General features: G+C 45.0%; 1 protein-coding gene across 3 annotated transcripts in view; it reads right to left on the reverse strand.

Annotated features, from left to right (window-relative positions):
• Nucleotides 1-2,979, reverse strand: part of Setx (senataxin) — a 54,092-nt gene extending 51,113 nt beyond the window's left edge. For all 3 annotated transcript variants that reach the window (XR_003709930.1, XM_028756914.1, XM_028756913.1), the window contains exons 1-2: nt 2,905-2,979; nt 2,156-2,270 (exon numbers count right to left, since the gene is read on the reverse strand). The gene's annotated coding sequence lies outside the window, so the exon portion shown is untranslated. The remainder of the gene's footprint in view (nt 1-2,155; nt 2,271-2,904) is intronic.
• Between the last annotated feature and the right edge of the window lie 3,638 nt (nt 2,980-6,617).

The raw sequence follows: 6,617 nt of genomic DNA on the forward strand, positions 1-6,617 counted from the left end.
TCTCTCTCTCTCTCTCTCTCTCTCTCTCTCTCTCTCTCTCTCTCTCTAATGGATGGAAACTATAGCCAACTGAAGGAAAAAGTTACAACTCAGAGATCCGCCTGCCTCTGCCTCCCAAGTGCTGAGATTAAAGGTGTGCACCACCACTGCCTGGCTCAGGTGGTATCACTCTTTAGAGAAAAGTCAATCTGTGAGAGAAAAATTTCCTCAGACAGAATACATATTTGCATACATTATACAAAGACAATATATTAGTGGTACTAAATTTCATGAAAAAGGCAATTATTAAAAAAAAAAAGGTTTAGTTTCTTTTCACTGAGAAAAAAAATCTAGGAATCTAATCAGAGCCACTGAACATTTGCATATAGTAACATGACATTATAAAATTAAAAAAATTAAGATAACCAAGCCTTTAATCCTAGCACTCCTGAGGCAGTGACAGAGGGATCTCTTAAAGCTCAAGGCCAACCTGGTCTACACAATGAGTTCCAGGATAGCCAAGGCTATGTAGAGATCTAAAAAAAAAAAAAAAAGGAATATTTGTAAATAAATCACACCTTTCTGAGGCTTTAAAAACAAAACAAAAAAACCTCAAAACTTCACAATTTCTTAACAAATGTATAATTACTGCTCTCCCAGAGGACCAGAGTTAATTCCCAGCACCCACGTCAGACAGCTCACAACTTGCTGTGACTCCACCTCCAATAGATCTCACAGGCACTTCTACTCTCCTGCCCATTTAGACACACATAAACACACACAATACAAAAAATGGTTACTTTCAACTGGCATGGTAACACACACCTTTAATCCCAGCACTCCAGAGGCAGAGGCAGATGGATCTCTGTGAGTTTGAGGCCAGCCTGGTCTACAGAGTGAGTTCTTTTACACCAAATTCTGAAGCATACTTTCTTCATACTTCTAAATAATTTAAAGTACCTTTCAACATTAACATAGCAATAAAAGAAAAAAAAGACATTTAAAGATGAGATTTTAAGCCGGGCGGTGGTGGCGCACGCCTTTAATCCCAGCACTCGGGAGGCAGAGGCAGGCGGATTTCTGAGTTCGAGGCCAGCCTGGTCTACAGAGTGAGTTCCAGGATAGCCCGGGCTATACAGAGAAACCCTGTCTCGAAAAACCAAAAAAAAAAAAAAAAAAAAAAGATGAGATTTTAAAAAGAATAAAGAAAAACATTAAAGGGGGCTGGAGAGATGGCTCAGGGGTTAAGAGCACACACAGGATGCCCTTCCAGAGGTCCCAGGTTCAATTCCCAGTAACCACCTGGCAGTCCAGGGGATCTGACACCCTCACGCAGACACATGCAGGCGAAACACCAACATGCATAAAAAATATGAAGAAAAAAATTCTTTAACTGTGTGCTCCCCTACACTGAATAGTGCTACCACCCACTCCATCTCCAGAGCAGTAACCTCAGGATCGCCTTGTTCTTTCCCTCTTCTGCTGCATCAGAGTCCTAACACCTATCCTTTCTTCCTGAGTCTACACTTTCATCATTTGCCTGAATTACTAAAGAAGTCTAATCTCTCTGGCTCATCTGACCCACCTCCAAACATTCCTACAAAATGTTGCCAGAGATTACTGCACAAATTAAACTTCGAAAGTACAGGTTAACGCCTCCACTTTGGGGATAAAATTCCTGTCACTGAGACACACATACAAGCCCCCATGTTTTTGGTTTGTTCTCTCACTATATACCTCCCACCTCCTACATTTGCTCAACCTAAAACTCCTGGTGCCTGGCATTCCCATACTGTAGCTCTCCCATTTGCCTTCCACATACTCAGCCTTCAGACCAATACAGTTCTTCATCTTAGGAATGTAAACCATCAAGCTGACAACTTAATGCACCCCACTAGGGATGCTGAAAGAACACCTGCGGAGACCAGTGTACAACACAACCTTGAGTGTTATCGACCTGGAAGTCAGTTTTCTCTTTCAGGGTCTTTGAGAACCTCCTGCCTGTCCTTCATATTTGTATTACCTTCTTTCCTTACCAAGGTGGTTTGGATTTCTGTTTACTTGTCTGCCCCTACATCAGCAATTTGGGATGTCAAGGTATGGACCTATCATACATTTTTGTAACTCCAGTACTTATCAAATAACTGAAGAAGTGAATGTTTAAAAAGACAATTACCTTGACAATCGTCCTACAGAGAAGTGATCCTCTTTGTGATTGCTGGGCTTATCTGTGAATAGATGTGGCTCTGCATTCAGATATAGTCACACTTTGGCCCCCAAAAAGAACATTTCTGAAATTAAAATAAATTAAAAACTGATAAAATGTCCCTTACATTATGCATCTCACCTGGGCCTTGCATCAACCTTGCACAGTGTAATCTAATGAGTTACCTCGGTCAGGTTAGACCACACACTACGGTGATGAAGGGACAATTTAACACTGATTCCCTAACTTCTCCAGGGGCTGTTCCACCTCAGGGGCCAAATAGGCATTTGATTATGTCCGCTGTGGGCATGCGGGAGGCCGTCAACACTGCAACGCCTTGGATAGTGGGGAGGGCTTCCTGGTGCCCATGCGGAAGCGGCGCCAGGGCAGAGGGCTGCATCCAATTGGACCCTTAACCGTGAGATCTCCCTCGCCCCGAAGCTAAGGGCCCTCGCCATACATCGCAGCCCACAGCCGGCGGTGCTGGTGCCTGAACCGCAGGGCTTCGGGGGCGGGCCTGGATTGCAGGAAACAACAGGCTCTGCCCGCCCCGGGCCGCCGCCGCTGCCGTCGCGCGCAGCTCCCCAGAAGGGTAAGAGCAGGAACCCTCTCCCGCAGGCCGCGCGCGAGTTACCAGCGGCAATATGCCGCGCGCCCCTCCACGCGCACGCGCCCTCCCGCTTGTCGCCCGCCCGCGGCCTGCCCGCAGCGCTTCTCACCCGGCTAGGCCCGGCTGCAACGCGCTAGCCCACCTCCATGCCCCGGGCTAGAAGAGCTGCTGCGGACGGAAGTGCGAGGCAACGCCCAACACCCAACCCGCCACTGCCGCGAGAGCTAGCCCCGCCCTCAACCCGCCCCCGCCGTGGCCCACTTGTTATGGTATACCCAGGGGGCGGACCATGGGGGCAGAGGGGAGGTGGGGAAGAGCAGCTTGGGGGAACCTCCAGCCAAGGGGACCGATGCGTGGCGTCACTTCCGGAATGAAGGGGCAGTCCGACCAATCACAAGCTCCGGTCCATAGGGGCGTTAAGTTAGCCGAGGAGCCTGCCCCGCCCCTTTCATCGCCCCGCTCCTTCCCTGCCCCTCTTAGGGTTGAGTGCTTACTTACCTGCCATTCCTTTGGGTTCTTCCGCTTCCTAACGTCCGAGACGCCGGTCACGTTTCCGTCTGAAACCTAGACAATAAAATGTGCGCTTGAGACAAAAAAAAAACTTTCTGCAAGGACACCGCCGAGTTCAGGCTCCAGCAAAGCCTACACGAATTAGTCCTTGTTTCCGACCCAGAACAGCCTCCGATAACGGAACACACAGTCACCCCAAATTTCCCAAAGGACAGTTGGGTCGCCCAAAACCTCTCCTCTTCAAAAACGGAATTTGGAAAAAAAAAATTACTTTACAAGCCCAGCACGTCTGTATTCCCAGCACTAAAAGGGCTTGAAGCCAGAGCATCCAGGCCCAAAGGTCAGCCGCGTAAATAAAGCGACTTCGAGGCCTAAATCACATCAAAAATTAAAATACTTCTTTTTTAAAAAAGCAAAGGGTGCGAGGAGGTAACTCCAGGCCCAAAGGCCTGCCTCATACATAAAGGGATTTCGAGGCCTACATTACTTCCACCAAAATTTTAAAAATTAACATTTCTTTCTTTTAAAAGGAAAGGGTGCGAGGAGGTAACTCAGGAGTACTCACCTATCACACTGTACCACAGGGTTCCATTGCCAACGCCATAGAAAAGAACAGGACTCTTAGAGGTGGCAGGTGGGTCAGAGACCTTCCTACCCTGGAGAACCTTAACGCAGAATGAGAAGCCAGCGCCAGAAGCACGAGGATAAAGCTCTAAGGAACGTTCCAGAAAAGGGGGTGTGGTTTATAAGGCAGCAGATGACCGTTAGAGGGACTTTAGCCAATCAGGGAGCGGCAGTTGAGGCCAACCGTTATTTTCTCGCCCTGTTTTTTTTTTTTTTTTTCATTTCGTCAAAGGTTTCTATCAAAATCAAAGTTACAAAAAAAAAGTTTCAAATTAAAAGTATTATGTATATGCATGGTTTTTTTTTAAGTAGCGGGTTTATATGATAGTTTTTTTTTAATCAAGGCACTGGATGGCTAACTGAAATTTTCAGAAATGAGGTGAAACAATAGGAACTACCTGTAGTTGCATGTCCCTGATGACACAGCTCCTTGCAGAATTCATAACACAGATTTCAGACTTCAGCAATATACCATGTGTTATTCATGAAAAACCATAAATGCTGAGTTACTTGTTGAGTATAAGAAACACTAGTCTGTCTCTGGAGAGAGAGCGAGCTCAGCAGTTATGAACACTAACTGCTCTTCCAGAGGACCTAGAGTTAAGTCCTGGGGCCACACTCCAGTTCACATCTGCCTGAAACTTCTGTCCTAAATGATCAGAACAGATGCCCTTCTTCTGGCCTCCTTGGGCATTGCACAGCAAGGAGTGCACACACACGCAGGCAAAACACTCATACACATAAAAATGAAATTAAAAAGTATATAATATATATAGTAAATGTAAATAAATATATTACATTATATTTTTAGAATTATATAACATAAAACAGAAATAAAATATTATATATATAGTTTCTTTTGCTATAGGATAGCTATAGGATAGCTTAGGCCAGGAGACCATCCAAAAAGAGTTATAAGGTGCACAAAGATATTTTGTCTCCTTATGAAATCAGATCAAAAAGCAAAGAAGGTATAGACTGGCAAAGATATTTTCTATGTAATAGTATATTTGTCCTTATACCAACAGTCATAAACATGATTTTGGCTACTTCTTTTTTGGGTTAAAATGAAGACAAATATTTCCTGCAGCCCACAAAATGTGTACTTTTATCCAAGCCTCTGTGGCTCTTTCTTTAATCGTCCTACCCTTGTTTTTTCTAGAAACAATAGAGCAATTCTAACAAACTTTTAACTTTGCATGATTAGATTTTAGATATTACCCTCAGTCGCAGTACTTGGGAGATGGAGACAGGAGGATCACCAGGGATTCCAGGCAAGCTGGGGCTATAGAGTGAATTCTAAGTCATGTAGGATGCAGAATGAAACCTTATCTCAAAAAGCCAAATAGGAGCTTGGGGGTAGCCATATGCCCCAGTCCCACGGAGAAGATTCATACTGCTCTCAGCCTTGACCAGAGACGCTTCTTTTTGCAGTGGGTAACAGTGTAGAGAGTCACGGCTGGTCAAAGTGCCCAGTGTAAATGAGTACTCAGGTGCAGGGAGCCATCTACATCAGCCTCCCACTAGCCAAGCTCAAAGAAGGGAAAAAGAATGTAAGAACTGGCCGGGCGGTGGTGGCGCACGCCTTTAATCCCAGCACTCGGGAGGCAGAGGCAGGCGGATTTCTGAGTTCGAGGCCAGCCTGGTCTACAGAGTGAGTTCCAGGACAGCCCAGGCTATACAGAGAAACCCTGTCTCGAAAAACCAAAAAAAAAATAAAAATAAAAAAGAATGTAAGAACTGGCAGACCAGAAGGAGAGCTGTGAAATGCTGACTTCCGGACATGGCTGGTGGATGCATGAAATCGCAGCATATGTACTTACCAGCACGGCATCAAGCCACTCAAAATTCCAGCACTGATGGGGGTGGGGAGGGATCTCCTGGCAGTTGATGGCAGTTGAAGGAGAGAAGGGTCACTGTCCTTTGGGAGGATGTGTCTGTTGGCAGGTTGCTTGTTCCCTGGTGGATGGCCACACACCCATATGCATTTGGGCAGCTCTAACTGGCTTGGGACGATTGATAGCAACAAATAAAAATAGAGAGGATATGAAGCTGGGAAGGAGGGGGCAATAGGGGAATTGGAGGAATATCATCAATATCCATTAATGTGTAAAGGTTTCAAAGAATAAAATATATTATTTTTCAGCCAAATATATAAAATTGACCCCAAGGTGTTGAAGAGCCCAAACCATGTAAAACTCCTAATGCCAAAGTGGGAGGAGAAAACCACTGACCTGAATCATCATGGCCAAATTAATTAAAGCAATTAAGGCAAGCTTATTTATTCATGTACACAGGTACATGAATAAGGTGGGGTTCAAGAGGTCACATTGGATGTAAGGAAGACTAGGGTTTTTTTTAATAGCTCAAGGATAAGGGGTTTCCAAATGGTATATGGGAGGCAAATAGGTTACAGAAGCAGGACAAGAGAGTCGTAACAGGCGGTCATAATAACCTTTTGAAAAAAAAAAAAAGGTAGGGTTGCAAAATGGTATAACATTTCAAAACAAAGACATGGCTGCTATTTCTTGGGACAGGCAGTACAGAACCATTTGCAGTTAAGGTTACAGGTGGTCATAGCCCAATCCTTGAGAAACAGAGATTTAATCAGAAACAGGACTGTGCCTAGTTTGTTTTTATTAGAAGATGGCTTTCAAGCCCAAGATGGAGGTAGGCTGGTTCATCACA

This window comes from Grammomys surdaster, unplaced genomic scaffold (genome assembly GCF_004785775.1).
Source record: "Grammomys surdaster isolate TR1022 unplaced genomic scaffold, NIH_TR_1.0 126133, whole genome shotgun sequence".
Lineage (NCBI taxonomy): Eukaryota > Metazoa > Chordata > Mammalia > Rodentia > Muridae > Grammomys > Grammomys surdaster.